A 17,541-nucleotide genomic window follows, 5' to 3' on the forward strand; every position below is an offset into this window, starting at 1 on the left:
TTCAATCTGGTCTTTCGTAAGCTCGGTAGCAACAATAGGCATGCTTCGGTTTTATTTCTAACTCAGTAAATCATAGACTTTTTTAAAAATCTAGTGATTGAGAATCATTACAGACGTGCAAGAATTGTACTAAAGTTGATGCAACAACTTAATAACTGAAGGATATTTTCAAGAGACACCTGTGCGTGAAACACATGCAGAATGTGTGCTGCTATACTAAATGCAGTGAGCAATAAATTTTAATTATTAAAATTTCTGCTTCAATTATCTCCTAGGAGTCCCCAGTCTTGCAAAAAAATTCACTTGTCTTTAATAAAAAAAAGAATCGTGTGGGGGAATGATTGACAAAACCATTGGTTTATAATAATGATGATGATGATGATGAACTTGTATACAGTGCTCAGGTACACTACAGCTCATTGGAAGAAGTGACCAAAGTTGCATGAACAGTACATAGAATATGCACAGGAAGTAAACAGTGAATAAGTTTTCAAAAAAAAAAAAAAGAAAGAAGAAACGGGGTGGGGGGGTGCAGGCATCAAGTGTACTGTTGATGAAGTTTAGGAAGCATGGAAGTTTTGAAGGATAACAACTGATGCAGGTAATTTATTCCATGCTTCATCAATTGTGAGCATGTAAAGATGTTTCTGAAAGTCATGGATGCTGTATTTTATTGATTTTGTAAGCATATCTATGAGTGTTAGATATAGGGAATTCAAAAATGTACCCAAGACTGCTGTTGGGAAGATGGTGGATAATCTTGTGGGTGTTTACCAAGTCAGTTGCCAGACATTGGAGCTTTAATGTATCCATGCCCAGGAAAGCAAGATGTTCAGAGTAAAATAGATGCCTGACAGTGGCTATTCATCTAGTTGCACATTTCTGAACAGTTTCCAGGAGACTGATATACTTACTACATCATCATCATCATTACATGACTTTTCAAAATACTGACTTACAATAGTATTCACTTCAGATTAGTGCTGTTTCACTTAACTAAGACCAATTTGTTCAACTTCTCGAGATACCAATTTCATGACATTACAAACATTACCAAAGCTTTGCTATATTTACTACCTATTTGGATAAAGCCTACATAATGAAATGTCTTGATAAACTTGATCTTCACACTATAATCACATAGTAGCTGAATAAGTTTTTGGAGTTAACTTTTTTCATTCATTCTTAAGACTATACCATTGCTTGCTTTACACACACTATAATGTGTAGTATCAAGAGTGCAAAACTTTCTACTTCTCTTAGTGAAGTAGTCGTGCTATTTTAGCTCATGTTTATTCATCCCATTAGCTACTACAATGCATATGCTCCATCTAAAGTTTTTCTACTTCCAATGTTTGTTTCAACATTTTTTTTCTTTATACATTGAAAGAAAAGCCTCCCACCCTACCATTTCTTCTTTTTTTCTTTTTTTTTTGAAGATTTATTTACTGTTCACTTCCTGTGCATATTCTATGTACTGTTCATGCAGCTTTGGTTACTTTTTTGTAGTGCAACTGAGATCTGTATACAATAAATTCATTATTATTATTATTATTATTATTATTATTATTATTATTATTATTATTATTATTATTATCCTACTGCTTGATGTTTAGCCTTTTTAAATTAAAATTATTATTTGAAATTTTCAGTTTTTTAATAGATTCTGCCATAAGAAATATGTCAGCATATATAAGTTCCCATGAGCATTTAATTCTGAAATCTTGTATAATTACATATAGAAATCAGACACAAAGAAGAGATCCTTTATATTCATGTATTTATCAAACGTCAAACTGAATTCATCACTCAATTTATAATTAGCTCTAATGATCATCCTTGAATGTGGAATATGTAACCATAATGAAAGATTCTCCAAGGTTATAATTTCTTCTTGTCTTAGGTTACATGGAACTTAACAAGCTATTACTTTTTTTTTTTTAATCTTTGTTCTTTGCCAGTTAAATTTGCCCATTCAGTGCAGCATTTAATTTATTCTGTTTTAATCAACAGCAAATTAACAAACAATGTATCAAATTTTGTTTTGGGGGATTCTTCAGATAATATATTTGTGTTCAATATTTTGAAGTCATTTAATAATAAACTTAGTTGTTAAAATTACATACAATTATATAAAATAATAGCAGAATTTAGATTCTATTATTTGCTTTCATAGATCTGGTGCTTATCTCTTTATTTCTGTAATATGAAATGGATGAGGAACAAATTTCCTACTGAATAAGATGCCAGTCTAACAAGAATAATTTTTCTCAGTCACAGATGCATCAGTTTTTCAGTTTTCTGGTTACCCGTTGTGGTGATTTATAACCATCTCCAACAAAGTCACCAATGAAATATGAAGTAAATATATAATCATATCCATATGCATTTAGTTTGCTGTGAAGCTAACCCATGAGATCTTTTTCAAGATTGGATATGATGCCATTTATTTTTGTTTATACAGTATAGGTGCTCTGGTTATTAAAGTGTTAAGTTCTAAATGTCTTAACAAAGGACATATTTCCTGCCAATGAGAAAATACAGACAGCTGGTAAGCTGCTCGACCTGCAATAAAAGTCAAATGACATTCAAATCAGACTCTACCACCTAAGGGTCACATTAAATCCTATAGTGCTTGATACTCTTCAAAAACAAGCTAGTCAAAGCTGAATTGCCAGGGTGTACCACCAACAACGTCAACAAAACAGTCAAATACTCTGCTAGTTATTCAATAACTTTACTCCTTGCCCTTCAGGGCATATACTAAATTCTTTATACTAATTTGACTGTTTCAAAATGTAAATTGTAATTCAAGGGAGATAACAGTTACTCTTTGCATTCGGTTACTCATGAATTATTTTACATGAGAAAATTGGCTTCTTAACTTATTTTCTTCTTGAACAATTAAAGGATAGCAGCCTGGAAAATTAAACAAAGACAGATACTAAAAAAATGTCAAAAATATAAAAATATTAAATAACCAATCAAAAAGCACTCGTGCTGGTGCCACGCAAAAAGCACTCATGCTGCCACCACATAAAAAGTACCTGTGCTTGTGTCACAGAAAAAGCTCCTGTGTTGATGCCACATAGAAAGCACCTATGTAAAGCGATTGGTGTTAGGAAAAGCATCTAGCAGTAGAAACCATGCAAAAATAGACAAGTGGAGCCTGGTGCAGCTCTCCAGCTTGCCACCTCCTTTCGAACAGTCCAACCCATGCTAGCATGGAAAACAGACATTAACTGATGATGATGATGATGATTCTTAACTAAATACAGTATCCCTTTTTTATTCATCCACACTTGCTTTCTGTAGATATTAATACTTCATTCCTGTTCAAAATTAAGTGTAGAGTTATGATGGTGAACTGGTCAAGATATTCTACTGCCTGTTTATATGTTGCAAATTCAGATTCATTGCACATCTTTCTGGCCAGCAGATTTTATTCCTTATTGTCTCGGTTGATCTAGATATTGGGCATATATTCCAGATGACCTGGAGTTGTTAATTGTGGTAGTTCAGCATGTTATCTCAGGGATGATTCAGACTCCAATAAGCTTTTGAGAATGAAAAGCAATTAACAATTTTCAGTTTATTTTTATATCTGAAATATAGAATTTGAATTAAATTAACCATCAATAAATATTAATAACAACTAAAATTTTGCATAAACACCATAAGTGATTTTCTCTACAAGTTTCTACAATGGTTCTCAGCCTTTTACTATTGCTACCCATTTTAGCAAATCAACAGTCCTCTGTCCAAATGTATGTATTTGTTTGTAAAATTTTTGCTTGCAGCTGTGTTATGACTTGTTGTATAATGAACATTTACATGTTATCAAATATTACAAAGTATAATTTTCTCTCTGCAACTATTTCAAACTTAGATTACAATCAAATTTCAGAAAATCTGAGAAAATTATTTTATATGCTCAGATATAATTCAAAAGCATTTCAAACAAATGCACACAGAGAGAATAGGAAAATGAGATGACTTAATATTTGCTCCTTCTCCCCCTCTACATTCGTGTTTAAATTTCCACTCTGTTCTCTTTTTCTCTTCCAGGTATTTATCCCTGTTGCCATTTCCGTCTATCTCTTTTTGTCCCTCACTTCTCCCTTTCCATCTTTCTCTAGTCAAGTTACTTCCCTTAGCGTTATTCAAAAGATATGTAGGTAAGAGCGTACTGTTGTATTGATAAATAGATTATCTGTTCCATAATTGAGCACGAATATATTTAGAAAGAAATTATCCAGAGTTATTTCCCTTATGTTTTGTTTTAAAAAATATTATCTGTCAAAATGGATCTTTCTTTTGATACATCGAAGTCAATCCTCCTAGTACCAGTCCCAATTTAACTGTAAATGTTAAAGTCTCCTTTGGCTATGGTAAATTCAACCTAATTTTAACAAGTGATTTTGACACGACAACAAAGTCTTAGAAAATACTTCTTTTAAAAAAAGAGTATTAAAATTATGAATGTATTGACATAAAGTCTAAATTTTCTATATAAATGGATCGTGATACACATTTAACTTATACAATTATAATTGACGAAATCCTGACTTCGTGTTTAGAAATGAGAAGTTTTTTAATACGTGCATCTAAACTGTTTCAGTCAATTTTAATCTCTGATTGTCATCAAGTGTTTAACATCTGGATGTTTATATATTATGACTATTCAAGCTAGAAATCTTTATTCCAAAACTGTTCAGATATTATTTAGTAATATATTAGAAACATCGTTACAACTGATGGATATGGAAAATGTATGCTCCACCGAGTGGTTTGTAGATGACTTTCTTTGTTGTAATTAACCAAGATACTTCAGCAATTAGCTAACGTGGGCTACAACCAGTGGTGGATCTACAATATTGGGGCCCTGAAGCTTAAAATGTTATGGGGTTCCCTTTACAACCAGCAACAGTAGGGTAACATCCAACAAGGGTCAAAGAATTTTTGTGCCCTTCCAAAGAACTTCAGCTTCAGGCCCTGATAGCCTAAATGGTGGAGTTGTGATGTGGAGTCCTTAAAAATGAGTCTGAAAGTGAGCCCTCTATCCACCAGAATCGAGGTGTGTGTAATCACTGATACCTTTGTCGATGTGGTTGTTCTATGGCAGATCACTACAGATATTTTCCAGGTTATACCTTATGCTTTTAGAATTGTGGGGGTTGGAAATTAGGGAAGCGTTATATACATGTATGATGCATCATTCAGATACATATGAAAATTACAAAATACTCTTTTTTCTGTTTTGTAGCAACAGTTTTGTCATATGACAGCTTCTTTGCAATGTCATTTTCTAGAGATAATATGCATAAGGAATTTAAGCGCTCTTCAGTTATTGTAGACCGAAATTTATTCTTAACAAAGGAAAGCTTTGACGAACTCCTTTCTGCTTCACAGCTCATGATAGGCATTGTCAAGTACAGCTTATGCACAGTGGTAATATTAGGGGACACTTCAATTAATTATTGCTCATAAGTAAGCTGAAGAACTTCTGTGCATTGCATTTTAGATGGTGTGTTTTATTCTGTGTTCCGGGATTTCCTAACTGATAACACTCATTTATTAATTTGTGGTCAATATTGTCTTTGTAATGCGATATTTGATACTGTTCTCATCAAATTCTGAATTGTTCATCAATTCTGAGAGAAACTTGAACTTTTCTGCTCATATGGGTCCATCCTCTTGCTTAATTGGATTATCAAACAGTCATAGACTTGATTTAGAACTTCTATCCCAAATTTTTCAGCCCCTTTCAAAGAAGCCATATCACTTGTTCCATCTGCAAATTTCTTTGTATCATTAAAGGTATTCCATCTATTCATCATCATTCAACATCTATCCTCCATACTTGCATGGGTTGGACGGTTTGACATGGAGCTGGCACTAAGCTCCACTATTTGTTTTAGCATGGTTTTCATGGTTGGATGTCCTTCCTAATGCCAGCCACTTTACAGAGTGGACTAGGTGCTTTTTACATGGCACCAGCACCAGTGAGGTCTGCTTTAGCATGGTTTTTATGGCTTGATGCCCTTCTTATGCCAACCACTTTACAAAGTGAACTGGATGCTTCTTGTGTGGCACTAGCAGCAGTGAGGTCACCAAGTAACTTGCAAGACAAAGATCCTTTGAGAGGGGGATGGTATTGAAGGAGGTGGCTTTGTGCCAAGTGATGAGAGGTGAGAGTATGACAGAGGGACAGAAGCAGGTGTCTTACTGTAGTGGAGATACATGGTTACCCCAGTCAGAAGAAGAGAGAGAGAGAGAGAGTGGTGATATGCCAGGGCATACTCTCAAGGTACAATGATGTGAATATAAATGGGATGGTAGAGGATTACTCAGGGTGTGTTAGTAGGGAGTTCATGTGAATGCAAAAGGAGGGAGGGGGAAATGCAGTGACTAGTGAAGCCTGGGTATATAGGGGGAATGACAGGATAGCAATGATATAGTTGGCATGGCAGGTAGGACATGATTGAACTGCAGGAGCAGGGAGGGAGAGATAAGTGTAATGCATGAAGAAGGAGAGATGTAAGGAAGAGGAGACGTAGTTTGGTTTATTGGGTTAGAGTGTGTGAAAAATTTAATGATACATGTGGGGAGAACACAGTGCTTCTGGAACTCAGTTTTGCTGAGGTGGGCAGGTCTTCTGAAGAACCTTATATCACTAGACATCTTGGTCTGTTGTCATCTCCTCCATGAAGCCCAACATCTTGAGATTGGTCCTCACTACTTCATCTCATGTCTTCCCAGGTCTCCCTCTTCCACAGATGCTATCCACTTTAAACAATTGACATTTCTTTATACAGCTGTCTTCATGCGTATGTATCACATGTCCAAACCAACATAGTCTTCTCTCTTGCATGCTGCATTTGATTCCTCTTATACCAAAATTTTCTCTCAGCACATTTCCACTTTGTTATACATGCACACTGCTGTTGCATATCCATTTGAGCATACCAGCTTCATCCTTCTCAGGTCTACACATGTTTTCTGCATTTAGGGCCACATCTCATTACGATGGTGTTTAATAGTTTTTAGACAAGCATCATAAAATCTGCCTTCCACTCTGAGAGAGAGTCCTTTTGTTGCCAACAGAGGTAATAACTCTCTGAACTTCCTCCATACTATTTTTATTCTAGCAACAATACTTTTAGAACCTCCTCCATCACTGCTAATTTGGTCACGTAGGTAACAGAAACTATCAACAACCTCCTGTACACCTGCCACATACAAAGACGACTTTCTCTGTTAACCTGCATGTGATTCCATTGCACTTCTTATGAGTCTGTAGGTTGCACTGGGTGCAACCAATGGAATTTGTTTCCAACACCTTTCCTACATACTGCATCACATCTAGTTTAATTTTGTTCCTAAACAGTTGAGCTATCTCTCTATATATAACTTTCTGTAGTTGTTTCTATCTGACGGAAAGAGAGTCTTATTTGCTTTCTTACTAACAACAACTTTAGTCTTCACTAGATTCTGCTATAAGAGCAAGGTCATCATAGTAGTTCTCATGGACAGCCACTTTTAAATTTCTCTTGACTACAAATTCCTATGACAACAAAATGGAATATTTACTGTCAAAATAACTAAGACATGCCTAGAGGACTATGATGAATAAGAGGGACTGAGAACTGAGCCCTGGTAAACCCCTACTTGTTCATTAAATAACTGAGTGAGGAACTCTGTCAAAAGCTCTCTCCAGGTCAACAAAAGCCAAGTACAATGGTTTACTTTTGGCCAAATACTTCTCATGCAGCTGTCTCACTGGGAAAATGGCATCTGTGGAACACTTTCCAGTTTCAAAGCCAATCTGCATCTCACCTGGTTTAATTCTATTCCTAAATAGTTGAGCTATAACTCTCTCCATAACTTTTTGACCTGGTCCAGCAGTTTGATACCTCTGTAACAGTTTCTCTCTAAGGCATCACATCTACCCTTGTAGCAGCTAACTATAATACTACTACATAAGTCATTGGGGATGATGCCCTCCTGGATAACCAATTTAACTATATGAGTATCCTATTCCACCAGATATTTTAAGCATCACAGTGGTGATTCCTGATGGTCCAGGAGCTTTTTCTCTCTTCATATCTTTAATTGCCTTATCTATCATACTGCTCTCAAATCTCATGACTGGTTTCTCAGTTGGTTCTGTATTTGAAAGACTCTCCTTCTCTCATGCATTTTCCACACTTAGCAATCTTACATGGTGGTACTTCCATGCATCTTTCTTCTCTGAATCCCTAAGTGCAAGCATACTATTATCCATTCATACACATTTCTCATCCACAACATCTCTATTCTCTCTGATACCCTACTTTGCAATCCTCATGCTGTAGGAGATTAGCAAATCTCCTAATTTCTACTTTTCTTTTTGTTATGTAAACCAAACTTCTCTTCTGGTTATTCGATATAATTCTCTGCTTCCACCATTTTTCAGTCTTTCCAGACTTGTCTTTTCTTTTCTATAGCACTGTCTACCTCCTTGTTCCACCACCACCACCACCACCACCACATCACCCTTGGCTTGGCTGGGACTTTGCACCAGCCACAGACTTGGTCTGAAGCCTGCAGTAGGAGTTAGGCAGGAACTTCCAATTGTTCTCTAAGCTATATGCCTTCAACTCCTCCTCCTTCACACCAGAAGCTTTCATTAGAATATCTCAGAATTTCTGTTGGTTAGTTGAGTCTTTGAGTTTCCATAACCTTCTTCTCCAGGCTGGTTTATTTTTCTGAGTCCTTCTAGCTCTAATTCTGAAGTCACTGATTAGCAACCTATGCATTTGTGAACATCTGTCTATCTCGTTGACTGGCAAGGATGTAATAAATCTGGCTTATGTGCCCACCAGACTGATAAGTAATCAGGTAACTGGCTGGATTCCTGAAGTGAGGTTAGTATTGCAGATCATCAGATCATTTGCATTTCAGAACTCCAGAAGCCTCCTCATTCATAGAGCCAAAGCCATAACATCTATACACACTATGGAATCCATGAGAGTTCTGTCTGACATGCCCATTGAAGTCATCAGCCACAATAACCAAGCCTGTGATTTGTCTTTGAGGTAGTCTGCAAAAAATCTCATAAAATTGGTCCTTCTGGTTATCCGTCAGCCCAGACCGTGAAGTATAGGAGAGATAAAGGTCACTGTTAATTTATCTAAGATCAGTATCAGCTTAACTACCCTATCACATACTCTGACTACCTCAATTACCTTATCAACCCATTTTACTACCAAAAGTATGCATATACCACTCACCCCATCAGAAATATTTGAACCTGTGTTTCTTATCCATGAAGAATCTAGCAGAGGCTCCCCTCCATCTTACAGACCATACATCTTGCACTTCTTGCACACCACACATGTCACTATGCTGTTGCTTCAGCATTTCAATAGAAGTGGTTACAAAGATGGAGGCTACCTTTAGAGTCCACAAGAATCTATTGTAGTACACTCGTTATTATATGGATTTAATAAAAGAATTTGTTGTATTTAATTCTTATGAATACTATTAGAAGCACTATTTTGTCCTTTCATTTTCTTGACAGTAAGGTATGATTTGAGGGAATTTGGTTGCTTTTTGAAAGAGATCAAAATGACCTACAAGAGGCTTTCCAGTTGATTCATTAAGGATGTAGTTTAGGCTGTATGTATATGTGTGTAAAATAACTATCTTTTAGTCGTGAAGTTATGGACTCCATTTAGTAAAAATATATTCAGTTGTCTATTTTTTATTTTCATGTTTAGTTGCTCTCCCTTTTGTTCTCTCTCTCTCTTTCTTTCTCTTTCTTTCTTTTGTAACATTATAGCCTCTCATTTCAATAATAGATAAGTAGAGAAACTATCCTCAAGTTAATAATTCTGATGTTAACCAGTGAGGAAGTCAAAGTTCCTGGAATTGCTACTAAGAAGTTGTTGTTTTACAAGCTAGTAAAAAAAATTGTTACAGTTTCTTTTGGAATGAGCCCATATTAAGTTCAATAGAGCTCATTGTATCTATGAATATTTATCAACTTTAATCAGGCAAAGGTTATGTTATTGATATCATTTGCTTATTTTTCATGCTGGTGATTCAAAATGAATTCATGTTTCCTGAAATAAATTCGATTCACACCTAACAGCTGTTCCAGAATCCACTTACACTTAAATCCTATAAGATACTCTGTCTTGTTGATACCAATTAATAATCACAATAGTGTAACATCCAGTCATCATATCAAATAGACCATTTCTGGTGGAAAAAAAAAAGGTTTAAATTAGGATATTTCTTTATTTCCTTTCTATTTTTTTCTTTATATGTGGATGTGTTAGGCATTATGCACCACCACCACCACCACCACCACCACCACCATCGTCGTTGTTGTTGTCATCATCATTTAACATCCATTTTCCATGCTGACATGGATTGGACAGTTTGAGAGGAGTTGGCCTACTGAAGAGCTGCCTGGGCTCCATGTTTGTTTTGGCATGGTTTTTACAGCTTGATGCCCTTCCTAATACCAACTACTTTCCAAAATGTACTAGGTGCTTCTATGCAGCACTGGCATGGATCCTTTTATGTGGCACTGGCATAGGTGCTTTTTATGTGGCACCAGCACCCATGAGCCCATAAGATTAGGATTACTCAGCTGAAGAGGGGTCTAGGGGACATGCCTGTATGCAAGGACAACTACAGTTTTACTTAACCTCATGTCTTCTCAAGCACAGCAAACTGCCAGAAGTTTTGTTCCCTTGTCATTCCCTCAGTGAGGCCCAACATCTGAAGATCCTTTCTCACCACTTTGTTCCATATATTCCTGAATCTATCCTTTTTTACATGTTCCCTCTACATACTTTTTAAAGTAACACCTGACCATCATAAGCAACTTTCTGTCAAAGCTTTTATCTTAAGAAATTCAAATGATCTGCTGCTTTTGGAAAACCTTTTCTTGTAGGCTTGAATGTATATTAATTATAAAGACTTACTGCATATTTATTCCAAGAAAACTACAATTCTTTATAATTTATTATGGCTCATCTTGATTATGTTTTTACTTTGTTTTATTTTGTGTCCTAAGAGTATAACCCATTGAAAGCAAATATTGTATTTGTGATTCTTGCCATGAAATTTTAGTTATGTTTCAAATATGTTATTAAGAAAAATAATAAGTATATATGAAAGCTTTTAATTATTATTTTAATGTTAGATCAAGCAAAAACACTTTTTTGCTAAAATAATAAAAGAAAAATCAATTCACAGAGAAATAGTGTTTCAAATTTTGGCTCAAGGCCAACAATTTTTGGGGAGGGGCTTGTTAATTACATTGACCCCAGTGCTCAACCCATACTTATTTTGTCAAGCCTAGAAAGATGAAAAGCAAAGTTGACCTTTGAACTCAAAACATTCAGAGCCAGAAGAAATGCTATTCAGCATTTAGTTCAATGCACCAACAATTCTGCAGCCCTTATTCACTTATAAATACTGGTTTCAAGTTTTGGCACAAGACCAGCAATTTTGGGGGAGGGGTAATTCAATTACATCAGCCCCAGTCCTCAAATGATACTTATTTTGCCGACCCCAAAAGGATGAAGTGTACTATTGACCTTGGCAGAATTTGAACTCAGAATGTAAAGATGGATGAAATGCTGCTAAGCATTTTGGTCCAGCATGCAAATGGTCCTGCCAGTCCGCTACCTATTCACTTATAAATGTTGAAATAAAATATGGGAATTCTACTTATTATCTATATTCTGATGAACTGCCACTTCAAAAATATTGCAAAACTCATCCCATATAAATTTTCACCAATGTTTACATCCACTTTGCCATTTCAAAACTGAATCATCCCACTAGAGTTGTTATTTTACCTGCTTCCTCACAGTATTCTGATATGTACCAGGAAAAAAATATATGACAGAAAAGGTATACTGCCCTAATTAAAGTTATGCTTATTCTTATAACAGGATATTAATGATATATAGTCCCTCACTTGAAATCAGATCATGAACATCAGTCACAAGAAGCTGAAGCAATGGTGATTATCACACAAACATAAGGCTTAGTAGTACATAAAGAAACTATTCAGTTTCATAAACAAATAAGCATATTTGGTGAGAGGTTAAAAACTAGATTCTGATAAAAACTAGATTTCTGATAAATACTGCATTGACTTTCCAGACAAAACTCATTATAACACTTTAGTTAAGTTAGTGTTAACATATTTAATACAGAGAGGATTAAATGCTCTTTGTGAGGTTAAAAAAAGATAGCCGGTGACAAACATTATTTTATTTATTTCGGCTAGGTTGGGAGACAACTCTTGACATTTTATGGTATTATTATGACCTCATTAGGGAAGCATATTTTCTATAGTACTTGCTACCCTTATTTCAACATGTATAATGAAAACTACTTCATTGATGATTATATAATACAAACAAAACTAGTCTTGAGTTTTCTCCCTTATTTGCTGAAATAATCAAAATATATTAATCTGACTGATATAGGTTTTTATCTCACTAATTAGTTTTGTAATGCTCTTTTCATTAGATATATTAACACTACGTCAATAACTGTTTTTTGTGCAGATGGTGCCTCTTAGTTATAATTTCATTATAATACCTGTTTCTGTCTATAAAGTTACAAAATGTGTACCATTCTTATTTTATGGTTGAGCAGTTGACAGTAGGAAAAATATTTACTCTTAAAAATTCTTACTTATTCTAACTTCAATGAATTATGCTAATGTCATTTAACATACATTGACATACCAAAATGAATGTATGGCTGTAAAATTAAAAATGATTAGCAAAAAAAAAGTATTTATGTGATAATAATGCATGTTATATACACATCCAGTTCACATCGTCACACTTTTAACTCAAAATATATGACTACAAATCCTCTTTATTATCACTACTGCTTCCTGTGTGCTTTTATGCTGATGTTGTATTGACGATTCTGCAAGACAACTTACACATTTCCACCCCTGATAAATTAGGTAGAGTTATGGATGGAAAAATAAAATCAAAGTAGTGTTAGATTGTAGAAAGCTTTTGTACATCCAACTTGTTTCTGTGTTTGAAGACAAACTTCAAAATGAGTAAAGATATAAAATGAATTAAAAACAAAGGCTATCACTGACACATATAAACAGATATATGTGAAAAAGAAAATTTTATATTACTTTTAATACATTGTTTGATCACTGAAAAGCATTTTCGCTTTGTTGAAATAGATTTTGTCATGTGCCATTTAGGTCACTGTTGAACTGAAATGAACTTCAATAACTAACATCTGTTGCATTACTGCATAATGGAATTGAAGGTTTAGATACCTGTGGAGTATCTCCTTCTCCCATTATAATTGTTTTGTAGTTTCAAGGAGCTGGAACGGGTCACTGATTTGTGACGTCTGTGCGAAGCAAGGTGATGAGAATGGCTTCTTATTACATCACACGGTCAATACAATAAATGTAAATAGAACAATGCATATATATGCCAGAGGGAAATAAGAGACACAACCAGGTAGAATGTTTAAGAGAAGATTTATTGATATGTTAACATGTGTGATTGTGTGTGCGTCATATATACAGAATAATAGACAGGCCGTCATAAGAATAAGAATATGCCTGTGTATGTAGGCATAGATGTATGCACGTTAAGAACATACAAGGATGGTGATGAAGAAGAGACAGTGAAAGAGTCTATAGCCATCGAAGTGAGGAGTAAGTTCATAGACACAAGAATGATAAACACCAGTTCGAAGTCAATTGTACACGATAGCTGAAATACTGTATCAAGAAGTTGCGGCGATGATGCAGAGCTGGTTGTGGTAAATGTCTTACGTGAAGTTGTGGCTGTGATGCTGCTGCCTGGGTCACTTGGTACAGGAGTTCTTGCAGGTTGTATATTCACTGTTGATCCATGGTGAAGTAGTTCACGAACAGTGCAGTGTTGTAACCTGGTTGAGTTGCTTGTTGAGTTGTGTATGTAGAGAGAGGTTGGTGTTGGGACGAATGGCAGTGGCAGAGAGGGAGGTTGCTGGATGCTGTTGGACGAAGTTGATGAGTCTTCACGTAGCTGCTGTTGTATTGTTGCTGGAACTGGCGGTGTCTTGTGTGGTCAGTGGCCAGACCTTAAAAGGTCTGGAACTGAATGACATTGAGATGAGGAAAAGTTAGGTTTTTTTATAAGGAGTTGTAGGCTCAGCTGAGGTAGAAAACAGGCTGTCACACGTGACCTTATTTGAAGGCTGCAATTGGTTGGGTTGCATATTGGCACACAATAGAGCAAGAGACAAATTGTGCCAATACCAACCAATCAGAGTAGTGGACACAACAGGGTTCAAAATATGGCCAAAGGCTAGCTGTTATCTACTACGTTCGTATGTATATATAATAGAGAGGAGAGGAATTTCACTCAAGTGTACACTACAACTGTATATGTATCTGTATGTGTGTTTCATTATATATTGATATTGCATAAACAAAATTAGAGAGCCATCTAAAGAAATTTTTATTTATTGAGAAGTTTTCATTAATGTTATAATTGCTGCATTAAGAATTTTTTTATAATAGATGTACGGTAATGATATCTTAAAATTCTAATTCATGAACTATGTTCTCTATGCCTGAGAAAAGAGTCATGAAAGGCAATTTGATAGTTACCATGAGGCTGCCAATTACCAGCAGATTTTTTGAGACTACATGAAGGGGCAAAGACCAGTTGTTGCTCATTGGATTAACTATGCCCAGTTCCAGTATGTGCTTGGACTCTACTTTGGTGATCTTAACATCATCAGGAGTAAGTCACTGAAGAAGAAAAACCACTGAAGGTATATTAGGTTCAAGTGGTGTGTCAGAGTGAGTCACTGGATGATGGAACATGACAGTTCCAAGATAAGAAAGCAAAGTGACTTTGGAAAGTTCCGTTCATGGTATAGCAATATGTGTTAAGGAAAAGTAAGAATATGTCTGTAAAAGTGGTGAGTGTGCTAGTGTAGACTGCTTTCACAACATGGTATTTTGACAGTCATAACTGTGGAGACCGCCAAATGCAATAATGCTTCACTGTTTGTGTCACTAATCTCTTGATATTTAGACTGTCTGCATGTTAAGCTCTGTTTTCTCTCTTCAGATCTGGTATCTTTCTATGTACTCCATAACAAATCTAACTGGACAGATCTCTAGTGATGTCAGCACTTGAATATCCAGAACATATTTATATATAATTTCATTGGCCAGATTTTTGCTGATGAACATTTTTGCAATTGGAAAACAAACAATCCAGCTTCAAATTGAAGAATACTTAATGTAAGAAATAGATTATTTAATTCCTATTTAGAAAATCTTGTTTCCTCTGCCATACTGGCATATTAAAGCTATTCAATTTTGAAATAAATCTGATGATTATATTGAATGCAATTTCTTATTCAACAGTTAACAGGTATTCTGAGATTTTATTTGCTAAATTAATTTTTAGTTCTAAGGTTTGGCAATTTTGGGGGAGAGTGTATAACATCACAAAGTATTCAAATATCTGTCCCTTTTTTTCATCTGAAGCATGTCTCCTTTGCTTTGTTATGGAAAAATTTCTTGAATGTTATTTTATTGAAACAATTATTCCATTCAAATTTTTTAAGTGAAAATAAGACACAAATTTTAAACACTAAGCAATTTATTCACAAAATGATATAATTATCATTTCCTTCCAGTATCTTCTGCCACATTGTGGGCAGATCCATTATTCCCTACTCAAAGGATTCCCTGTTTTTAGTGATGAAAATCTTTTCCAGGTGAATTTTTACATCTTCAGTTGAAGGTCTGTCTATTCAATGAATTTTGAAGAGAACAAAACAGGTGGAAATCTGAAAGCACAAAACTTCCCAGCCAAGCCCCAGTAGCTTCAGCTAAGTTTGCAAAGAAGTATGCAGTCTGGCATTGTCATGCCCTTATGATTAGCAAATGCCAAACACTTCTGGTGGGTTACTGTGTTTTATTTGTTCAGCTGGTCACTGTATACATCTGAATTGATGGTTCTGTCTATGGAAAGAAGCTCATAAAAGACAACACCCTTCCAGTCTCACCAAGTTGAAAGCATAATCTTTTCCAGGTGAAATCTTGCTTTGGAGGTTATTTGTGGTGGTTCACCATGTTTCCTCCATGATTGGTTGCACATCACATTGTTATAGACAATCTATTTTTTATCTCCTGTCACTATCAAAAAAGGATAATTTTCTTCAAGTTTCTACATTGAAGTGCAGACAGAGATCTGTTGGTTGAGGTTAATCTCATTCAATTGATGTGGGAATTGAACATCAAGCCTGCTGATGTAAAATTGATGTAGATGATTTTGAACTCTCAATTTGGATATTTGGAAAATATCTGCAATCATCCTAGTCATATAATGGAGGGGTGCTAGAATAAGAATAGGGTGGAGGAAGTTCAGAGAACTACTACCTCTGTTGGTAGCAAAAAGACTCTCTCAGAATGAAAGGTAGATTGTATGATGCTTTTATGAGAATGGCTATGTTACATGGTAGTGAGATATGGGCTCTGACTGCAAAGGACATGTGTAGGCTGGAGAGGAATGAAGGTAGTATGCTCTGTTGGATTTGCAGCATCAGTGTGCATGACCAACAAAGCACAACTGTGTTGAGAGAAAAGTTAGGCATAAGAAGTATTAAATGTGGTATGCAGGAGAGGAGTCTGCATTGGTTTGGACATGTGATGCGTATGAGTGAAGACAGCTGTATACAGAAGTGCCTGTCACTGAAAGTGGATGGTTGAGAACCACTGGTTTAGGGACAAGTGCCTGCAAGGAGAAAGGAGAAGAGAAGGAAAAGGAGGCAACAGAGGAAGTGGAGCTTTCTGGTTCACGAGAAGAAAGAGAAGAGGATGCACAGCAAGTGACATCAGGGAGAAACGACAATGGTAACTGGGTGTCTGTGTACACTGCTCTTTGTAGATTTCCTATTTTACATATGGAAGCATAATAAGCATGCACATGCACACATACCCCTCCCCCATATAATTAAGTGTTGGATGGCAGAAGGGAGTACACCCAAACATCATACATATACATAGAAGAGGGGAAGACAATGTGCAGCCAGGGGAGCAAATCATCTATGTCATTATTAAAAGTAAGGGTGGGGGTGAGGTGGGGAGAGGTGCTACAGGTAAAAATGTGCAAACACACATGCTGTTTTCTACCCATAAAATCTCTAATAAAATAAAACCACTGTTATTGTTGCTCAGACTTCATCATCATCATCATCATCATCGTCATCATCATTACTATTATCATCAATATTGTCATCATCATCTTAAGTCTGTTTTACATGTTGGAGTGGGTTGGACAGTTTGCTAAGATTTGAGTCAGTTTATATTGGAGCTACAGCACTCCCCCATATAGAGCAAAGAACCACATCTAACTCATTTTCTCATCTGATTTTCTATGTTTTCATGGGTTGGGTAGATCTTTCCGACACAGTATTTTGCCATTTGTTGCTTTCTTTTGGCACATCTTGCATGAGCTTCAACAT

At 35.7% G+C, this 17,541-nt stretch overlaps 1 long non-coding RNA gene across 1 annotated transcript; it reads left to right on the plus strand.

The window, feature by feature from the left end:
- Positions 1-13,593: 13,593 nt before the first annotated feature.
- On the plus strand, positions 13,594-15,411 carry LOC128247848 (uncharacterized). The gene is made up of 2 exons (XR_008264171.1): positions 13,594-13,900; positions 15,135-15,411. It is a non-coding gene; the product is annotated as an uncharacterized LOC128247848 (long non-coding RNA).
- Positions 15,412-17,541: the final 2,130 nt, after the last annotated feature.

Source organism: Octopus bimaculoides, chromosome 5 (assembly GCF_001194135.2).
Source record: "Octopus bimaculoides isolate UCB-OBI-ISO-001 chromosome 5, ASM119413v2, whole genome shotgun sequence".
Classification (NCBI taxonomy): Eukaryota; Metazoa; Mollusca; class Cephalopoda; order Octopoda; family Octopodidae; genus Octopus; species Octopus bimaculoides.